This window comes from Heteronotia binoei, chromosome 2 (assembly GCF_032191835.1).
Source record: "Heteronotia binoei isolate CCM8104 ecotype False Entrance Well chromosome 2, APGP_CSIRO_Hbin_v1, whole genome shotgun sequence".
In the NCBI taxonomy this organism is placed as follows: Eukaryota; Metazoa; Chordata; class Lepidosauria; order Squamata; family Gekkonidae; genus Heteronotia; species Heteronotia binoei.
In genome coordinates, this window is record NC_083224.1 from 93,815,940 (window position 1) to 93,838,031 (window position 22,092).

The window sequence follows — 22,092 nt, forward strand, 5'->3', positions numbered from 1 at the left end:
AACTGTCACATTTCTATTATCACTCTCTATTCATTTCCTCAGCATCCTTGGCAAGCTTCAGAGCCCATCAAAGGATGACAAATGACATTAAGCACAGGGATCACTTTGCTGCACCCATTGCTGAAATTAAATCCCTTTGGGTGTGGGATGGAGCAGCCACAAAACAATCCACCACAGGTTCACAATGTTTCTTGAGCCCAGTTTGCACAAGACACACACTGTGCAGAAGTTTATTTTTATTTATTTTATTTTGTGGGCTTATATTCCACCCTATCCCATAGACAGGCTCAAGGCGGATCACAACATTACCTTTGTTATTGGCAGTTACCTTTGTATTGGCAGTGGCATGAATCCAACATGATGAAGAATATACACAGAGTCAGCAGCAGGCTGGGTTTGTGGTCCTAGTCAAATTCAGAAGACATTTTCTCTGACTCGTGGTTTCTGAGGTCAATGTCTCAAGTGGGAGGTTGGAGCCAAAGTACAGCAAACCCTTAGCTTAAGGCCATGCTCTGCTGACCAGGCAAATGGAGAAGACCATGATTCCAGCACAAACACAAGCACTGGGTAATGTTTAGACAGGATGCCTACCAGTATTCCCTTCTGTGCCTGAAGAGGGCTCTGAAGCCTGAGTATATTCAGCCCTTGGTAGTTTATTAAGGGAACTTCCACCTAGCGGAGAAGCTTACTAGCTGCATGGTGCTTTCATACTGTGCTGCTCATGCTGATCCTGCTAGTTCCCAGAAGAACCTACACAAAATTATCATAGTCCTCATAAGGAATATGAATGTCAGGCTGACATGCTAATTCATTCAAAGTGCCTGATGCCCAAAAAGCCTCTACCTGAAAGAACCTGAAAAGGATCACATGACATATCCAGATACTAGGCAGGTAGAATCAGTTATCTGATCAAGTTTGTAATTACCTGGGTTGGTGCAAGAATTTGTCTGGCTCGCATGTATTACAAATTGAGCACAATTTCCCCCAGTCCTTCTCCACCTTAGAATATTGAATCAAATTCTAAGCATGTGCAGCCAGCATTAAGCAGATCAGGTGCCCAAAGCCAGCAGCTTTGAGTTGTGCACAGGTGTTCTTAACATTAACCCCTTCCTCCCACTGAAATTATGTAAATTTTTAATGAATATGTATCACAAAATAATACTATGTTATGTAAATGAATAAACTAGTAAAGTGTCCAACGCACTTACAGTGGTGTGGCATCAGTGTTTGCTGCCAATTCAGTTGTGTATGGGGTATCAAACCAAACTAATGTTCCCAGGGGGTAATGCAATAGCATACACATACATAGCAGCATCAACATGTGTGCAGAAATGTGGGAGAGAACTCTTGGAAGATAGATGAGCTTTTTTAAAATACTCACTGAAAAAGCTTATCTATCCCAAGCCAATTCCATGTCATGGACTCACTCTCCTCCATTGAGTTTATGCTAATGTCACGGCAGTGTTTGATTTGTATAGGAGATACTGATCCTACAGCTCCCAACACACCACATCATTCAACCTGCAAGGAATTCTTCCTAATTCCATGTATGTGAGGGATGGCTATGGTTACTCAAAGGTGAAACAACACCTGCTCCAAGACACTCTCACTCCCTTTAGTTCATATTGCGATTGTCAAATGGCCTGGAAAAAATGGCCTATTCTTGTAATAGAGAGTCAGTTTGGTATAGTGGTTAAGTGCGCAGACTCTTATCTGGGAGAACTGGGGTTGATTCCCCACTCCTCCACTTGCACCTGCTGAATGGCCTTGGGTCAGCCATAGCTTTAGTAGGAGTTGTCCTTGAAAGGGCAGCTGCTGTAAGAGCTCTTTCAGCCCCACCCACCTCACAGGGTGTCTGTTGTGGGGGAGGAAGTTAAAGGAGATTGTCACCACTTGGAGACTCTGAGATTCAGAGTACAGGACAGGATATAAATCCAATATCTTCTTATAATAGAAGCTGAAAGTGTGGAAATGCACAACTGAAGCTTTTCATGGCATGGAGGCAAGTACCATCTCCTTGAAAATAACAGCCCACTAAGACTCTGGTAAAGGAATAGGAGATTTTTCTCCATGCCAGTTGGCAACCTTAGTTCATACACTCCAGGGCTGACACACAGTAGTTTTGGGTTTTTTTAAGGCTCTGGGTGTATGTCTCTGTTGCTTCTGCCAAGCCAGCCTTCAGTGAGAGAATTATTTCTGCCCTTTCCCTGAGTTTTCTGCAGCTTACTGAGAACTTGAAGAAGAGAGCTGTCACTATTGGGAACCTAGCAAGTCCCTTGATGTCCCTCCAAAATCTCTCACACTATTCTCTTGCAGCACCAAGCAAAAGCAGTGTCCAGCATGCTCCAGCATCACCATGTGAGTGACTCAACATGCCTGAACACTGGGGGGCCCTACATCACTCTTAAGTGTGTACAGCTGTTATTTCTTTGAATGAGATGCTTCTCTTTGTCTTAACCTGGCAGCTGCCCTTTGCCCCCCCCCCTTTGTCCTCTCGCTGTCTTTACATGGCCTTCCATGGAGACACAGGTCTCTGAAGGCCTCTCCTGTAGATGCAATGCCCTCATACTCCCACACACATGGTGCTGGATAAGCTGACAATTTGTAATAGGGAAAATACTCTTTAGATTAGGCTGCTTTCTCTTCTTTTTATGGCAACTGAATGCGAACTGCATCTACTTGAATAAATGTAAGTTTACCTTTTTTTGCAATATACTTCTTGGGAGATTTAATTACTGTACACAGTATCACTCTTCTGTGACTGAGCAAAACTCTGCTATATTAATCAAATATCTGGAAGACTGCTGCTATATCTATTCTAAGGATTTGGTAGCCCTACAGGTATTTCACAAGAAGGTCCATTCAAGGCCCAGGTGTTTGCTGGCATTACTCACTGCTTTCAGTTCATTCTGCCAAAGTGCTGACAGAGTCACTATCTCAGCAGTAGCTACTACCTTTCAGAGTCAGGCAAATGACTGATCTGGGTCCTCAGATGAACCATCCTACCAGCTCTCAGCTTCACTCCAATGTGCACATGGTCACTGCCCTGCTCTGAGGAGAATTGCTGCTTCTCCAGCACTCCCAGGCACTGAACATCACAAACAAATGATACAGTCTCTGCCGGAGTGTATTCAATCAATTGCAGTAATGCCCAAATCATGCCAGATGCCCCCATACCCTATTAGAGGGAAGATACACAGGCTGCTAGCAGCTGGGAGCTGCAGGGGAATATGCGCACTGAAGAATGATTATTTTAAAAGCAAAGGACAGTACAGAACTCTGGTGTCTATGGGGGCTGGTGGTCATTATTATTTATGCTGCCCCATAAGTATTGTGTATATTTAGAATGTATATTTAGTATGTATTTTAGAATAATACAAGTTTTTAAAAATCTCGGGTTTTGCTCCAAGGTACTTAAAATCTAAGTTTTGACAATGTGTATGGAGGAAGACAGCAGAAGAGGGGAAGAAAGGAGACACAGAACATATAAAAGCAAATGCAGTTGGCTACTAGTGATGCAAACTGGGGCATTAAATGTCATGGAAAAGGAAGCTTTCAATGAGATATCTGAAGGAGAATTCTGAGAAGTGAAATTCAGGCCTAGGAGGCAGCAAGACAGAATTGGCAGGGTGGTTTAAGAAGCACACAAGACCTTTGGCTGGCTGAGGGTAGTAGAACTAGAGCTGAGAAATTTCATGGATAGAAATATCAGAATAGGATGGCAGAAAGATGGGACAGGAAAGCTACTGCAGGAATCCAAGAAGCTATCTAAAAATGTTGGCATTATGTGGTAAACTCTGCCAGCATAGTTCCTCAGGTATATAGACTGGTAAGGTCAGTGTTGTGTAATGGTTAGAACATTGGTCTATCTAGGACTTGGGAAATTGGGATTCAGGTTCTCATTCAGCCATGAAGCAGGCTGCACAGGTGTGAGATGCACAATGGATGCAGCACATAGCCATACCCTATGCAGAGGTTCCAAGTGAGAAACTGCTTTGCCACTAAGATAAAGAAAACAGTTTTGTGAAACCACCAAGCCAGGTATCACTGTTTGGAACTTAACAGCCTCCTGAAGCACAATATGCTTTAGGAGATGAAGGGTTAGCTGTTACTTTTCTACCAGGTAATGGATCAGAGTTGTCCACTGAGATGGTGGCAAACAGTATGGAGAGTCTGCCAAAGTCTCGAGGCAGCAGGAGGAAGGTTGCGGGTCTAACTTGCCTGGGAAATTATAGATGTTTGTATACAAATGCTAGAAGTGTTTGAAGTAAAATTGATGAGTTGGAATGTTTAGTGTTGGGGGAAAACATAGAGATTGTGGGAATTTCAGAAACTTGGTGGAATGAGGAGAATCAGTGGGACACGGTGATTCCTGTTTATAAGTTATATCGGAAGGATAGTGTAAAGTACTGGGGTCGACGCAGTAAGAGACCAGAGTCGGAGAGTGATTTCAGCAAGCTTTACTTCAGGAACACCAACACAGACTGAGCTCTATTCAAACCTCCCGCTCCTTTATACAATTCTTGCCCCCTTCTGATTGGACCTTAACTATGTACATGGATTGGCTATTTACAGAGGCCTAAGGGCCTATCAGGGTCCAGAAAAGGGCAACTAGAATGATTAAAGGTTTGGAACACTTTCCCTATGAAGAAAGGTTAAAACACTTGGGGCTCTTTAGCTTGGAGAAATGTTGACTGCGGGGTGACATGATAGATGCTTACAAGATTATGCATGGAATGGAGAAAGTAGAGAAAGAAGTCCTTTTCTTCCTTTCTCACAATACAAGAACTCGTGGGCATTCAATGAAATTGCTTAGCAGTCAGGTTAAAACAGATAAGTACTTTTTCACCCAAAGGGTGATTAACATGTGGAATTCACTGCCACAGGAGGTGGTGGCGGCTACAAGCATAGCCAGTTTTAAGAGGGGATTGGAAATATGGAGCAGAGGTCCATCAGTGGCTATTAGCCACAGTATATATATACATGTGTGTGTGTGTGTATACACATACACACATATATTGGCCACTGTGTGACACAGAGTGTTGGACTGGATGGGCCATTGGCCTGATCCAACATGGCTTCTCTTATGTTCTTAATATAGTCTACACCATGAGATGAGATGCCTTCTCCAGACAGAGTCAGGAAACTGTTACTAAGCCCTTTGTAGCGTTTGCCCTCCAGATATAACATAGCACCTAATGTGCTCTCTTCTACTGTACCACTCTCCCAGTTAGTTCTGCCTAGTTCCCTGTGTAACATGTGCTCCTTGGTCCAGCAAGATCATCTGCTGATTGCTATGACAATGCCAAAGTCTCACATTCTGAAGTGAGATAAAGGAAACAAGATGAGCTGCAGGGAATTGACAAGGAGCTTTTCCCCTGCGATGAGAACACTGCTGAAACTATCCTTTGAGAAGTACAGTGATTACTCTCTCATGGGGCTACCCAGCACTATTAAGGAGTTGGCAAGAAACTTATTCCAAACACTGAGGTATTTTTCAGGGACAAAAATTAATAACAGAATCCTAATTTAAAATTACACAAGGCCATCAATTACCACAGCAGCATCTGGGAGCACTGTTGGCAGTGTCAGCTTGCCAGTCATGGTAGTTTTATTGGGATTTCGTAATATCTGGATTATTTGCAGACAGGAAATTTCCTTAATTAATTAATTTTTAAACAAGCTAACAGAATTAACCATGCTCCTTCTCTTTGCAGACCCGCAATGGTGAGTTGTTCCAGCCTATCAGGGACTCAGCAGCTCAGCCCCTTGTGATATCTGTGAGAATCTTAGGGCAATTCACAGCACAAGGGATCAGAGCTCTTTGCACAGGATGAAGCAGTTTATCTTCTCCAGCAGAGCTGATGGACAGCAGAGCTTTATTGCATCCAAATAGCTTATATATATGCTGGGGCAGGGGGGTGGGGGGGAGAGGGGGTGAAACATCGTTTCCTAGGACTCTCCCTCCAAAGAATGAAAGTAAGGGCTATAAGACTGAGTGCTTTCCCACATTTAGAAAAACACAATCCCTACACATAAGAAAGCTATCTCACCAAAGGGAGAGGTGACATGCTAATTTACTATCAGCAGGGAGTTTTTGACAAGAAGCAATACTCAACCAGGACTGCTTTACTGCATTTTGGGGGGGGAAGTGCAGAGTGGCCCTTACTGACAGGTTCAGTTGCCCTGCAGCTTTTCCTTTGAGAGTTAGAGACCATTCAAAGGGAGGAAATAACCTCAAAAGTGGAAGAATGGGGACTGCATGTGTGTGCCACAGAAGCAATGCAGAAGGAAGGCAGAGTGAAGGAACCTGCCCTCCTCCTGTCCAGCAGCTCTTTGCTTCTGTTCAGCCTGAAGTATAATGGGGGAAGCAAATTGGGGGATCCCTGGCCTTTCCCTTTAAGCTCTTAATGGGGCTGCCCCTTTGGAGCTTAAAGGGAGCTTGGGGGAGATTGAACTTCCCTCCTAATTAATCCCTACTCTAATAGTCACTAAACTCAGATGGGGGTAGCCAGTGGGAATTCTCAGTTCTGCTTCTCCTTCTTAGTATCTCTGCTACTGCTCCACTTACAATTTTCACCATGCTGATATTATTCTCTTCTGCCAGCCTTGTTGATCCTTTGCTCTCTCCCAACTGAAGTAAGAGAAAAAGACACACATAAGCAATGGGACCAAATCCAACTTTTCCGCCTTGGGAGGAAATAAGGTTACAATGATGGGGAGTGGTGCCTCAGTGGAAGAGGGTTTCTTTCATTTATTTTATTTTATTTTACATGCAGAAGACTGCAGGTTCAACCCCCAGCCTAACCAGTTAAATGAAATTTGAGAATTACTCATATACATGTATAAAAAAATCAAGTATACATAGATTATATGTACATTATATGGAGAGCCAGTTTGGTGTAGTGGTTAAGTGTGCGGACTCTTATCTGGGAGAACCGGGTTTGATTCCCCACTCCTCCACTTGTACCTGCTAGCAGGGCCTTGGGTCCACCATAGCTCTGGCAGAGGTTGTCCTTGAAAGGGCAGCTGCTGTGAGAGCCCTCTCCAGCCCCACCCACCTCACAGGGTATCTGTTGTGGGGGAGGAAGGTAAAGGAGATTGTGAGCCGCTCTGAGACTCTTTGGAGTGGAGGGCGGGATATAAATCCAATTCATGGTAACTTGAGAACAGAGAGGCTGCTTCATGTGTTGGTTTGTGTTCAGTCTCAGAATCAACACACATGGACACCTTCAGACACCCCCACTACAACCATCATCACTTTCTCCACTTTCTACAATATGTAGAGAGAAGGGAAAATGTCTTCAACTGAAGGGGAAAAGAGGAAACAATTAGTCACATCAAGGCTGTGGTTACACGACAGGCTTGGCACAGTCTGGCCATGTCTCTAATTACACTGTTTCATTCTGTAACACGAAATTTTGATCAGACATCCTGAATTGGCTTCACCACACACTCACCCCATGGTCAATCATTCAAATTGTTGCAGCACCCTTTTTTCTTTTGTCTTTCACCCATGCGCATAAGCATGTACCCAAAGTTCCAGCACCTTTTTGACAGCTCCACAATCCCTTTGTCAAGTATTCTGGCCCCACTCAGCCTCCTTCCCTTCACCTCTCTTCCTTGGAATACATAGGAAGGGTAAAGTGCAGATTTACATGAGATAAGTCCTCTTGACTTCAGTACATTTACCCTCCTGTCAATCATGGGATGCTCTCCAGCAGCAACTCTGATGCAGAGACAGGGGTTTGGGAAGTTGTCGCTAAAAAACTCCCCCAGGGACTCCCAATTCAGAATGACTACTTGACTGTGGTGATTGACAATGCTAGGAGCGATAATGCACTTATGCGCACATTGCTGCCTAATCCAAAAGAAACAAAAGGAGGTGGAAACAGAAGGGAAAGTTCAGATTTCCTATATGGCTTGATTTAGCAAGAGGGGAGTTCAGACAGCCAGAAATGCAGAGTGAAAGCCCTGGCATCCCTAAAGACCGGGCTTTCCCCAGTGTCTGTTTACTCCACTTTGAAGATGGGGCAGAACAGGGTGGCGACAAGTGGGGCACAGAAGGCAGATGTCACTGTCTGATCATGCTTTTTAAATCCATAAGGATACCACAACAATATTGGATCAAACTGCTTGTGTGACCATAGCCCAAGTCTCCTTCACAGCATATATAATTTCCAATCCTAATTACTTGTCTTCAGGGACTGGAAAGTTTACATTATCTTGGAACAGTGTGAAATTAAGAAAGGAGATTTGTGCTGTGACATGTGCATCCCCATCCCCACACACATTCAAGAAAAAAAATCTCCCATGCAGCACAGAAAAGAGGAAATTAATAGTGCCCCCTCCCTGTTTAAGGGAAGTCTTTAAGTGTCTCACCCAGACTTGGTGCTAGGCAAGGAAAGTCCCTGCTCACTTTGAAGTAAAATGCCATTGACAACAGTGCCAGGTTGCTCATGCTTCGGGCTATGTGAGAGTGAAATTGTATTCTCCCCTGGATAAGGGGCACTATGTCATGCTTCCCTTTTTATGTACTAGTTTACTGGTTGCCAGTAGTATTGCAAGAGTTGTTTTAATAATTTTAATAACTTTAAAAATATAAATATTGTTCATATTAATACTGTTGTCACCTGCTCTGAGCCCTGTTGTACAGGGGAGGGCAAGCTATAAATCTAATTTATAAATAAATAATAAAGAAGTTACTCCTCTAGTCCCAGAGATCAGCAATCTCCTGCAATTTTTATCTGCCTGTTGTTACTCACAGAGTCATAATCTTATGTTTGCATCTATGTTCTTAACCCGCAAATATACAATTTGACCGAAATTTAATATTCTGTGTCCTTCATATGGTGTTACGTACATTATGACTATAGTCTATATGTTTTCCATGCTACAACATTTCCCCTGCATGTATTAATCCTAAATGCAACAGATTGGCAATTTGAAATTGGAAGATTATAGGGTTGGGAATGTACTTCAGGTGCTATGTAATGCAGCCTCCCTGCTATAAGGAAAGATTCCTTATACATAAAACATCTTTGCTGGATTCTTGGCTGGCATTACCTTAAAAGCCTCCAAGGAGCTTCTAAAGAGGATGTTTCATTGTTGGACTGCTTTTAAAGTCAGAAAAAAATATTCCCAATGTCTAACCTAAATTTCATTTCCTATCCTTTAAATGAATTGCAAGATGTTCTTTTATCCTCTGTAAATGTGGTGAATAATTGTATCCTCTGTTCTTTCTGATGTCTCTTTAAGCAGCTGAAAATTGCCATCCTTTCATTTTCTTTTGTCCTGCCTAAACATATTCCATCACTCTGGCCTTTCGTCATATGACAAACCTTCTAGAGTGGACCCTTCATCACCCACGTAGTTTCCCCCCTGAATCCTTTCCAATCTGTTGACAGCCTTCCCAAGTAATTAATCTGCAGGGATGGTTATGGATTGTTACATTAAATGGCACTGGCCTTTAGCACTACAGTTTTACATTGCTATGAGGCAAGTAAGTTGCTGGTGGCTGGCAGTGGGAACAGACAAGCTCCAATTGTCCCTGTTGAGAAGATTGGCCTGGGAAGGTCGTTAATGCAAAACCAGTCTGGTCAGACATCACATGGGCAGGAAGGAGCTTCTTCCCAAGACTATCTGGTATCATAGTTGCTAGCAGGTAAATTAAACAAAGTTGTGTTTGCCTACCTTCCCCTACTGGGAAAGGAAACTAAGAAGAAAACATAGGGGAAAAAAACATGGGCTTAGTGAGTGACCATAGGTCCAAGGTAGAGCATCTGTTTTACATGCAGAAGGTCACAGGTTAAAATCCCCAGCATCTCCATTTAAAACGATCAGGTAGCAGATGATGTGAAAGTCCTCTACCTGAGACTCTGGAGGGTCACTGCCAGTCAGAGTATACATTACTGATACCAACAGCTCAGTGGTCTGACTCAGTACAAGGCATAGGTTCTCCACATACCAAACAATACAGAAGACTGCCTCACAAACCTAATTATGATGAATATAGCTTAGATGGATTCCTTTGATTTCAGGATCTTAGAATTATTAGCAATGTTAAAGAGGAAATTTATGACACTAGAGAAATTGGGGTGACACTGGACAGGGACCTCATGGCTGATTCTATGCCATGCCAGAACAAGGGACGGTCCTGATGGTGCCTAGGTAAGACTTTGTGAACTCTGCACCTCCTTTTGCAGGCTGCAAGCTACATCACAAGGATCCTCTGGAGCCATCAGTAGACAAATACTCTTTCTCTGCAATGTCTAACTGAGCTAGGCCAAGGGGACACAGGCAGAAGACAAGGCAGTTTTTCTCTGTCAAGGGCTCTAGGTCCAGCTGCCTTCCCTAAAGGATCTCCCTGCTCTGTATCCATAAGGATCACCAAAATCAAAGCATCAACATGCCCTGGAGGATTCTGAGTCCAGAAGCACTGGCAGACGGTAGCTAAGGAACTATGTCCCCTATATTTAACTGTGAACAGGAAGTCATACACTTTGGCCTGTCCATGGCAAAAAGAGAGCAAGCAAGCACCACAATCAGGATAGATATATTATTTATTATTTATTTATTATATTCAATTTATACACTGCCCATTCCCTAAAGCAGTGTACAACGAACTAAAATCACAAACAGTAGACAACAATTTTAAAAATAAACACCCCAGTAAAATTCATAACAGCAATACAATTCAAACAGATAGCAATCAAATTCCAATTGTGTTGCCATCTCGCAGGAAATAAGAGTGCCTGTCAGGTGAACACCATTGCTGTCCTCATCCAAATGCCTGGAGGAACCTCTCTGCCTTATAAGCTCTGTGCAACTGTAAAAAGTCCTGCAGGGAACAGACATTACTCAGCAGAGAGTTCTGCCTGGTTGGGGCCAAGGCACTAAAAGCCCTGGCCCTGATTGAAGACAAACCAATATCTCTCAGGCTGAAGATCACAAGAAAGTTCTTATCAGCTGAGCATACTGCTCTTCAAGGGGTATACCCGACTATATATGGGCCCCAGATATTCAGGACCTTAAAGGTAAGCACCAAAACCTTGAACCTGATCTGGTGCTCAACTGGTAACCAGTGCAGCTCATACAGTACAGGTCAAATATACGCTGATTGCAGGTCCCTGTGAGGACCTGTGCCACTGCATTCTGGACAAGTTAAAGTTTCTGGATCAGCCTCAAAGCTAGGCCCACATACGTCGAGTTACAGTAGTCCAATCTGGAGGTGACCTTTGCATGGATTACTGTGACAAGGCCAGGGTGGGACAGATAGGGGGGCCTGACATAGCATAGCTGGAGAAATGCCAGCCTTGCAACATTTGTGATCTGGGTCACCATTGACAAGGAGGCATCCAGGCAGCGCTTATTCAGGGCTTTGCTGCAGTGCTTATCCAAAGCCAGCTGGAGAAGCTCCTGTGGTGGGGATGCACTGTCTGGCGGTGCCCCTGATTCTTATAGGCCTCTGTGGAACCCAACTTCTCTAACTAGGAAAAGGGTGTGGGAAGCCAGACCTACCGCTCCACAGTGCCTCGCTATGCCAGCCCCCTTTGTGGCAGGGCCCCCTGAAAAATGGCACATTTGAAGTTGGCACCATGCTGGAATACGTCTGCCAACCTGGTTATGTCTTCACTAGTCTGCCTGGCCTTGCCATCTGCCACAGAGTGGAATGACATGTGGTTCAGGATATCCTTTGCAGGCCCCAAGGAACCTCTGTGGCCCCACATGGCAATTCCCTCACTCTTGTCAACTCCATCCCTCAGATGGTGGGCACCTTGGTCCTTGTTTCATCCTTGATTCTGCACCCTCCCCGTGTGGCTGCATCAGCCAGGTGTATGAAACTTGGGAAGACCTGGACTTTATAGTGGAGGATATGGATGGTCTGGGCACAAATCACACAGAGGATGCCTCTATTCCCCTCCCCTCCTATGAAGAGACAGGTCACACCTGGGCTCCTGTGCCACCTGCTATCCTGGACCTAATATCCCTTGTTCTTTGAGCACAGCTGCAGCTGTGTTCCAGAGGGGTCCCTGGGGATGGAAGACCCTCCTTCCTTTTACCAAGAGGCCATGCCTGTAGCTCCCATTGTAGCCGAGAATGGTGTAGGTCAACAGCTGGCTGAAAGATGGCGGATGTTGTCCGCATTTCCCCCGGGAAAGTGAACTGAGCTGATTGGGGAGTCCTGGAGCCTCCCCCATGCTGGGGGTGGGGGTAGTGCTCCAAAATTCTGCCCCTGTTCAGTGGGGGCTTCAGCAAGTGGAAACACCCAAGTGACAGTTGCAGCTTTCAAATAAAGCTCCACCCCTTCCATCAGCTGGAAGGGAAAGGGGGTGGAGTCAAACATCAGTGCCTAAGAACCAATGAGCTTTTTCCCCACCCCAGAAGGTCACACCCTCTTCTTCCTTTGATGGCTGACCTGTCTGTCTTGACAAAATGACAAGTGCAGATTCTCTCCAACATCCAACACAAAGATTCTCTTGAGTTGCTTTTTTAAAAAATGTTTTAAATTATTATTTTATTTTATTGTCTTATTGAAGCTGCTATAGGGTGTCCCCCCAAGCACAAGTAGTCTGGATTGCGGCGGGGGAGTTCACACACAGCAGATCATGAATGCGTTGGGGGAAGAACTGAACTTCTCTCTTATGCACAGTTTACATGGGTGCCAACTCCCAGATAATCACCTGATATTGACTCTGATTTGGTGAATATTCTCCAGTGGTGGGTGGGTGGTTTTAAAACATTATCTTTGGTCTGTGGATTATTAATATTTTTTGTCTTTTAACTTTCTAAACCATGAGGCATTCTAAGTGAGAATTAGGGCTGAATGGATTTTAAATAATCTTGTGGTGGGGAAATTGTTCTTATTTAAAATATCCTTATTTTAAAGTTTTCCTTTAATCACATCCAGAATCACATCCAGTCTCTTGACGGTGCCAGTGTTAAGGACACACTGCCAAGAACTGGAAGTTGATACCCCAACCCTGAATCCTCCCTGCCCAACCACTGAACTTATGTCTTAGCTGGATTCGATCTCAACTGGCTGTCTTTCAACCATCCCACCATGACCTCCAATCCTTCAGCCAAAACAGTTGGATTGGTATCTGGCTGGCCACCCATCAACAGATATAGCTGGGTGTCATCAGCATCTTGATGGCACCCTAGCCTGAAACTCCATAGCAGTTGGGCAGGGACACATGTAGATGTTAAACAGCATCAGGGAGAGGTTGCTCCCTGAGAGACCCCAAACTAAAGGGTGCCTGGGAGATACTTTCTTCCCTAGCACCACCCTCTGTCCCTGACCTTGGAGAAATGAGGGCTCAGAAGTACAATGCTCAGAATTACAGTTAGCACCATTCATGTATGTCCCACAACATGAGCCAGCACTCACATGATGTCACATTAAATAGCCTATGTAGCACAAAGAAGAGAATTTATGCATTACTCTTTATTGCTCAAGCCAGCTTGCAACATCAGTGAAGATAACACATGCTGGAGAATAAAAACCACAATCAAAAGCAGCAGTAAACAATAAATAAAATCAGCAGGTAAAAATGAGAATACATAATTGTAAAGTTTAACCAAATCTCTGGCAAATAAAGTTTTCACATGATGCCTAAGGCTTAGCAAACCTGGCACCAGGCACACTGCTGTGCAGAGGGCATTCCACTGTTAAACTGCTGCCCCTGAAAGGCCTCCTCACAGGTTGCCCTTTACTTTATCCCAGAAGGTGAGAAGGAGCACACACAATAGAGCCTTTGTTATTGATCTTAACTGACAAATAGACTCATATGGGAGTAAGCAGTTTTTCAAGTACCATGATCCCAAACCATTTAGAGCTTTAAAGGTAAGAACCAGCACTCTGAATCGTACCTAGAAACAAGTTGGCAGCCAATGCGATTTTTTTTTAACTGGCAGAATGTGCTCTCTGCAACCTATGCCAGTAAACAATCTTGCTGCTGCATTTTGTACCATCTGTAGTTTCCGATCAGTCTTCAAAGGCAGCCTGGCAAAGCATTCCAGCAGATAATCTGTCACTCCATCTCCACCCAAGCAGTTTGATTCCCATTTCCCTAACAGAGCCCAAATCCATTTCAAGTTGTAAAATGGTGCAATACCCCTCATGTATTCTACCTGCTCTGTGGCAGAGTATCTGCTTGTCATGCAGAAAGTCCCAGGTTCAATCCCCTGCATCTCCAGTTAAAAGGACCAGGCAGTAGGTGATGTGAAAGACCTCTGTCTGAGACCTTGGAGAGCCACTTCCAGTCTGAATAGATAATAATGATCTTGATGGATCAATGGTCTGATTCAATATAAGGCAGCTTCATGTGTGTTTATGTGTGTGTTTGCTCTGTAAAGTACCAGACTTGGAGACGAGCGTAGGGCAACATAGTTTATTACATGGTACTATACAAGATGGAGAGAGGGAGCACGCGGGCCGGATCCCGCATATATTCAGTTGCCGGACTATTCTCCCTGCTGGCCGGTCCAATGCCGGCCAGCCGTATTTCCCGCCATGAGCTGTGATTGGCGGATCGTTGCGCCCAGCGCGGAGGCACCTGGATGTTTCTCAGTTGCCTCCGCGGCTGATGTCATTCTGCTGTTGTGGCCCTTATGAACTGGTTGCGTTCTGCGAACGCCATACACTACACTCCTCCCCCCTTAGTTAGTGACATAGTCCTGGAGGTAGGCGGGAGGTCGGCGCTCCCGTGTTGAACGCCTGGGAGTGGCTTGTGGTGCCGGGGCTACTTCCGCCTCTGGGGTTTCCCCGGGGGGTTGAGCGTTGTTGGGTTGTGGGTCGGGGTCCGAGGGTTGGTCCGCCTCTGCTGGTGTGTGTGGCCGTGGTGTTGGTGCAGGTGTCATTGGGTGCCCCTCGGACCCTGTCCCCTCCCTCGTTTCCGTGGGTACCTCTGGGAGAGTCCGGCGGCGTAACTGGTCTATGTGCCGGTGTAGGATCTGGCCCCCCTCGGTGGATACCTCATAGTGGCGGGAACCCACGACCCGTAGTACCCGCCCGGCTACCCACTCGGGGCCTGAAGCGTAGTTGCGGGCGTACACTGGGTCCCCTGCGAAGAACCCCCTAGCCGCTTCTCTGACCTCCGGTGACCCTCGCACGTCGGGGGCTCTGTCGGGGTTTAGCCGATCTAGCCTTGTGGTGAGCTTGCGCCCCATGAGGAGCTCGGCTGGGCTGACCCCGGTGACTGGGTTTGGGATGACCCGGTTGTCGAAGAGGAACGCGGCTAGCCGGTGGTCCCAATCGCCTTGCACTATCCTTCCCAGGGCCTCTTTTGTTGTTCGGACCATCCGCTCGGCCTGGCCGTTGGTGGCCGGGTGGAAGGGGGCTGACCGGATGTGTCTAATGAGGTACCTCTGGAGGAACGCCTGGAAGTCCCCCGAGGTGAACGCTGCCCCGTTGTCCGAGACTATGGTGTCCGGAATACCGTGGGTGCACAGGACCCTGCGTAATGCTCTAATGGCTGCTGCTGATGAGGTAGACCCTACGGGAACGACCTCTAACCATTTTGTGTATGCATCCACAATGATTAGGAAGATCTGTCCCTGGAACGGCCCGGCAAAATCAATGTGGAGCCGGGACCACGGTTTCCTTGTGGTCTCCCATCGTGTAGCTGGGGCGCTGGGTGGGTCCGGCCGCGACTCCTGGCATGTGCTGCATCTCCGGACCCAGTTCTCTATCTCCCCGTCCATCCCCGGCCACCATACGTAGCTCCTGGCCAGGGCCTTCATTCTCACTATGCCTGGGTGTGTTTCGTGGAGTGATTCTAAGACCCGTTTCTGTAGAGGGGGGGGACCACTACCCTGCTCCCCCATAGTAGGCACCCTTTGTGGGCTGTGAGTTCCTCCCTTCGCATTTTGTAGGGTTTGAACTCTTCCCCCATGTTCCCCTCTGGCCACCCCCTCACCACCCAGTCGAGCACCCGTGCTAGGGTTTTGTTTTTCCCGGTGGCTCTAGCCACCTCCGCCGCGTGGAGGGGCTGCTCCGGCAGCGACTCGATCGACATGACCTGGTGTGCTGGGGCTGGATCGGGGCCTGTGTCAGGGAGCGGCAACCGGCTGAGAGCGTCCGCGTGACCCATTGCCTTGCCCGCCCTGTGTACCAGCGTGTAGGTGTACGAGTTGAGGAATTGATTCCACCTCAACACCTTCTGGGACAGGATTTGGGGAGTTTGTCGGTCTGGGGCCAACAGACCCAAAAGCGGCTTATGGTCCGTCGCTATCGTGAACCGGCGCCCATACAAATAATCGTTGAATTTATGGACCCCCGCTACTATGGCCAGGGCCTCCTTGTCGATTTGTGCGTAGTTCCGTTCTGCCGAGGTCAGGGTGCGTGAGTAGTATGCGACCGGAACCTCCCGGCCATCCGGTAACTGGTGCCCCAGGACTGCGCCCACCCCGTACGGCGATGCATCGCAAGCCAAGATGACCGGAAGGCGCTCGTCGAAGTGGTGCAGCACCCCGTTGGAAACCAGAACGTCTTTAACTGCCTGGAAGGCGGCGGCTTGCTTCTTCCCCCACACCCATGGAGCTTTTTTGTCCAGTAATCGGTGTAGGGGTTCGGCGAGAGCCGCCTTGTGGGGTATGAACGTGTGGTAGAAATTGAGGACCCTCAGGAAGCTCTGTAGCTCCGCTTTACACGTGGGGGCTGGGGCTTGAACAATGGCCCTGGTCTTTTCCTCGGTCGGGTGGATTCCCTCCGCGTCCACTGCGAAACCCAGGAACTCCACCCGTGGCACCCCCAGCATACACTTCTCCCTCTTAACTTTTAGTCCAGCGGCTTGGAAACGGCGGAGCACCTCTCGCAGGCGGTTGCGGAATTCCTCAGGGTCCGGGGCAGCAATTAAAACATCGTCGAAAAACGGCTGGACTCCGGGGATCCCTTTAAGGAGAGCATCCATTATACTCTGGAAGATCCCCGGAGCCACGCTGACCCCAAACTGCAACCGGTTAACCCTGAACGCCCCCCTGTGGGTAACTATCGTCTGCGCCTCGGCCGTTTTAGCGTCCACTGGGAGCTGCTGGTAGGCTTGTGCCAGGTCCAGCTTCCCAAAAATCGTTGACCCCGCCAGGGCTGCCAGGACGTGGCTGACTACTGGCACCGGGTATGGGTTGTCTTGGAGCGCTTTGTTAATTGTGCACTTGTAATCGGCACATATCCGCACGTCCCCATTTGGTTTGACCGGGGTCACTATGGGGGTCTCCCACATGGCGTAATCAACTGGCTCCAGGACCCCTTGGGCTACTAGGCGGTCCAACTCTGCCTCGATCTTGGGCTTCAAGGCGAAGGGGACCCTCCTTGCCTTGAGCCGGATCGGTCTGACCGTCGGGTCGAGCGGTAGGGAGATGGCCGGGCCCTTGTAACTACCCAGCGACCCATCGAATACTTCGGGGAACTCTCCGCACACCTCCCCGAACCCTCCTGCTGTGGCTGTGCGCACCACCTCTACTCGGATTCCCAAGGGGCCAAACCATGCAAGACCCAACAGGGTGGTAAGCGGCCGCTTGACTACCAGGATGTCTAGGGGCCCTCTGAAGGACCCCCGCTCCACCAGCACCCGTGCCCACCCCGCTATTTGGACCGGGTTTTGCTGGAAGTCCCGCAATATGAAATTTGCCGGTCGCAGCTGCAGCCCCTGGCCGGGGCGTAGCCTTCTCAGGGTCTCCTCCGCAATTATGGAGATGGAGGAGCCTGAGTCCACTTCCATGGTGCAGGGGGGCCTCGTCTATGAGGACCGCCATCGTTATCTTGTTGGGGGTGGTCAGGGGTAAATTCAGTACCTGAAGTGAGGTGGAGGCTGTGGAGTGGGACTCGGCGGCCTCGTGGTGCGCGGTCGGCCGCGGGCGGTTGGGCTTGGCTCGGCAAGCTCGCGCGATATGGCCGGTCTTCCCGCAGCTCCTGCAGTCCCAGGTCCGGTACTGGCAGTCCCGCCGATCGTGGGGGTCGCCGCAGCTGGCGCATTTAGCCCTTTCGCTGGTGCGCTGACTCTGCCGTTCGTGGGCTCGGGGGCGCTGTGGAGCTCGGGCGGCAGGTCCTGCGGCGCGTCGCGTCTGGAAGGCTTCTCCCTCGTCCTGGTGCTCGGGGTCCAGCTCCTCGTGGTGAGCGGTCTCGGTCTTGGCCCGGGGAAACGTCCTGGCGGTCCTCTCCCACGCTACCGCCTCGCTGAAGGCGCCCTGGAGGGTGAGCTCTTCTTTGGCGAAGAGCTTCTGCTGGAGCCTTTCATCGCGGAGGCCCCACGTGAATCGGTCGGCCAGGGTTTCCTCCAGCTGGGGAAAGTTGCAGTTCCCGGCGAGTTTGCGGAGGGCCGCCAAGTAGTCCGCTGCTGACTCTCCTGCGGTCTGGTCCCTTCTGTGGAACAGGAATCTGAGTGAGGGCTGCGGCAAGAAATGGCCCGTGAGGAGCCGGATGATCTCCTCGTAGGATTTCTCCGCCAGGCGGGCGGGCGCCGAGAGACCCTTCGCGATCTCGAACGTGGCTGGCCCGCAAACGCTCAGGAGAACATCCCTCTTTGCTCCGGCGTCGGTGATCTTGTTGGCCCGGAGGTAGAACTCGACCCGTTCCGAGTAGGACTCCCAGCCCTCTGGATTTGCGGGGTCGAAGGGCTCGAGGTAGCCGGTGATCCCGCCCTGGTTGGCCATGGTGGCGGCGGCGGTCGTGTCCGGTCGTTCGTCGCCCAAGATCTCCGTCGTAGCCGATGAGGCTAGAATCCCACCTTCGTCGCCACTGTAAAGTACCAGACTTGGAGACGAGCGTAGGGCAACATAGTTTATTACATGGTACTATACAAGATGGAGAGAGGGAGCACGCGGGCCGGATCCCGCATATATACAGTTGCCGGACTATTCTCCCTGCTGGCCGGTCCAATGCCGGCCAGCCGTATTTCCCGCCACGAGCTGTGATTGGCGGATCGTTGCGCCCAGCGCGGAGGCACCTGGATGTTTCTCAGTTGCCTCCGCGGCTGATGTCATTCTGCTGTTGTGGCCCTTATGAACTGGTTGCGTTCTGCGAACGCCATACACTACATGCTCCTTGGGAGAAAATCAAGATAGAAAACAGAATAAACAAATGCCTTTCTGCAATGCTTACTACTAGGAGGCAAACACTTGTATATCCTGCTAAATCCATCAACCAAGCCAGCACGGGAAGAAGGCAAGACCAGCCAGTATAGCTCATGGCTGCTGCTACAAGCATTGCCAGGCTGCAGCCTCCTAACACAGTTGTTATTCGCAGCAGTCTGTTTCCCTTCTTCCTTTCATTCCACCCCAACTCTTATCATTTTATCTGCGCAGCCAGATCTTACGAAGGGGTTAGTGCACTATAGAAAATAAAACAAACTTTCCTATTTTCTTAATTCCTCTTCCTATTTTCCACACTTTCCTCCTCCATTTTGCTCTCTTCCCTTCATGATGGGCTTTCATTTCTCTCTCCCCTCTGATATCCCATCCTTCCTTTATTTGTCAGTTTTGGTGTCAACTCCTTCTCATTCCTGAATGGCAACTGAAAAAGCTACTTAAAGTAGTATAGCAGCAAACCCTTGCTAATATTATGAACAGATGCAGAAGGGGGGGTTAATATTTCCCAATGATATATCAAAGAAATATAAGGATGCTTCCCCTCCCTATGCTTTACATGCATGATCTGTTTTAGTGGTTATATATGTGCAACAGAAGTTAGAACTCCTCCTCCATCACCCTTAACTAGATTTAATTACAGTTCAAACACTGTTCTGGCAGGTGGCTGTTGTTATTGTATTGGTGGGACATCTGATATCCCTTTGTAAGTGCCACTTTGCTACCATAGACACTAAGCTTCATGCCTCTTCCCTGGATGAAAAAGCTTTAGCTAACTTGAAGCTGCCTGCAGGATTGGTGTAGTGTTTACTAAAACTGATGGAGAAAGTATGGAGATAAAAAACCTTGACATCCAGAAAAGGTACACATTATTACATGTCCTGGAGTATGATCCCTGTCAAAGAAGAATTTGGAGTACTCATTTGGAGTACTGTGTACAATTTAGGTCACCCCACCTCAAAAAAGATATAGCATTGGAAAAAGTGCAGAAAAGGGCAACTAGAATGATTAAAGGATTGTAACACTTTCCCTATGAAGAAAGGTTAAAATGCTTGGGGCTCTTTAGCTTGGAGAAACGTCAACTGAGGGGTGACATGATACAGGTTTACAAGATTATGCATAGGATAGAGAAGGCAGAGAAAGAAGTACTTTTCTCCCTTTCTCACAATACAAGAACTCGTGGACATTTAATGAAATTGCTGAGCAATCAGATTAGAACAGATAAAAGGAAGTACTTCTTCACCCAAAGGGTGATTAACACATGGAATTCACTGCTGCTGGAGGTGGTGGCAGCTGTAAGCATAGACAGCTTCAAGAGCAGATTGGATTAACATATGGAGCAGAGGTCCATCAGTGGCTATTAGCCACAGCGTATTGTTGGAACTCTTTGTCTGGGGCAGTGATGCTCTGTATTCTTGGTGCTTGGGGGGGGGCACAGTGGGATGGCTTCTAGTGTCCTGGCCCCACTGATGGACCTCTTCATGGCACCTGTGGGGTTTTTTTGGCCACTGTGTGACTTTCATGTCAGAGGGGTATAAGGAGATAGGCCAGCACCTTTATGAGGCAAAAACTGCCTTGAAGCAGCTGGAAGAGTGCTTCTGGAAGGAAAACCCCCCGAATTGCTGGGAGCTTTGGGAGTAGACAAGCTCCAAGACAAAGCACAAGAAACCATCTATGCCCTGAGGCTGGCAGGCATCAAAGTGTGGGTGCTCACCAGCACAAGACAATGGTCAGCATCAGCTTATTCTGTGGGCACTTCCACAGAACCATGAATATTCTGGAACTTGCCCAGCAGAAGTCCAACAGTACCTACCTGCACATAGAAGCTGAGGCAGCTAGTCAGGAGGATAAAGGATGACCAAGTAATTCAGCATGGTCTGGTGGTGGATGGGACCAGCCTGTCCCTGGTGCTCAGGCAGCACAAGAAGTTCTTAATGGAGGTCTGTCAAAATTGCTCTGCTATGCTGCATGGTGTCTCTGCAGAAGGCAAAGGTTGTGCAACTGATAAAAACATCTTCAGAAAAACCCATCATGTTAGCCATTGGTGACGGGTCTAATGATGTTACCATGATACAAGAAGCCCATGTTGGCATAGGTATCATGGGCAAAGAAGGATGGCAAGCTGTGAAACAGTGACTATGGAATAGCAAGATTTAAATTCCTTTCAAAACTACTTTTTGCTCATAGCCACCTTTATTATATTATATTAGCAACCCTTGTACAGTACTTTTTTACAAGAATGTGTGCTTTATTACACTACAATTTTTACATCAGTTCTATTGTTTGTTTCCACAACAAACTCTGTATGACAGTGTATATCTGATTTTATACAACATTTGTTTCACTTCCTTGCCAGTTCTCATGTAGTCTTTTTGAAAAGCATGTGCACCTTCATGTGTTGCAGAGCAAGCCAATGCTCTACTGAGACATTAGTAAATACACCCACTTGGGGCTACAAGCCTTTCCTTTACTGGACCTTCTTGGGATTTGTTAGTATTTTTCCCCTAATGGTTCACATCTTCTGATAGGGGGAGACACATCTTTGCTGGGGAATGACCAGATGTTTAGAAACTGGACATTTGGTACTCTGGTATTTACAGTTATGTAACTGTTATGATGAAGATGGCTTTAGATACACATTTATGGACTTGAACCAATCATTTTGTTACCTGGGATTTCGTTGTGTTTTACTTTGTATTCTCCTTGTTCTGTGAGGGAATTATATGGGCACTTTTTGCATGCCAAGATTTGTTTCACTGTTGTTCAATGGCTTTGCTTGGTTTGCCATAATCATCATTGTGGTCACATGTCTGTTACTTGACTTTGTGGGGAAAGTGCTGTAGAGGCACCTGCAGCCCACGTGTACAGAAAAGACCGAGGTAATGTGTTCTTACATACGATATCTTTAACGTGTAATGGCTTTGGTAGAGAGGTCCCAGAGATTTGCTAGATTTCCTGTCTGCATTGAGACTTGATTTGAAGTCATGTTGTTTAAATGACTAGAATGAT

General features: G+C 47.5%; 1 pseudogene; it reads left to right on the top strand.

Annotated features, from left to right (window-relative positions):
• Nucleotides 1-5,383: 5,383 nt before the first annotated feature.
• On the top strand, nucleotides 5,384-21,873 carry LOC132567333 (phospholipid-transporting ATPase IF-like; annotated as a pseudogene).
• Nucleotides 21,874-22,092: the final 219 nt, after the last annotated feature.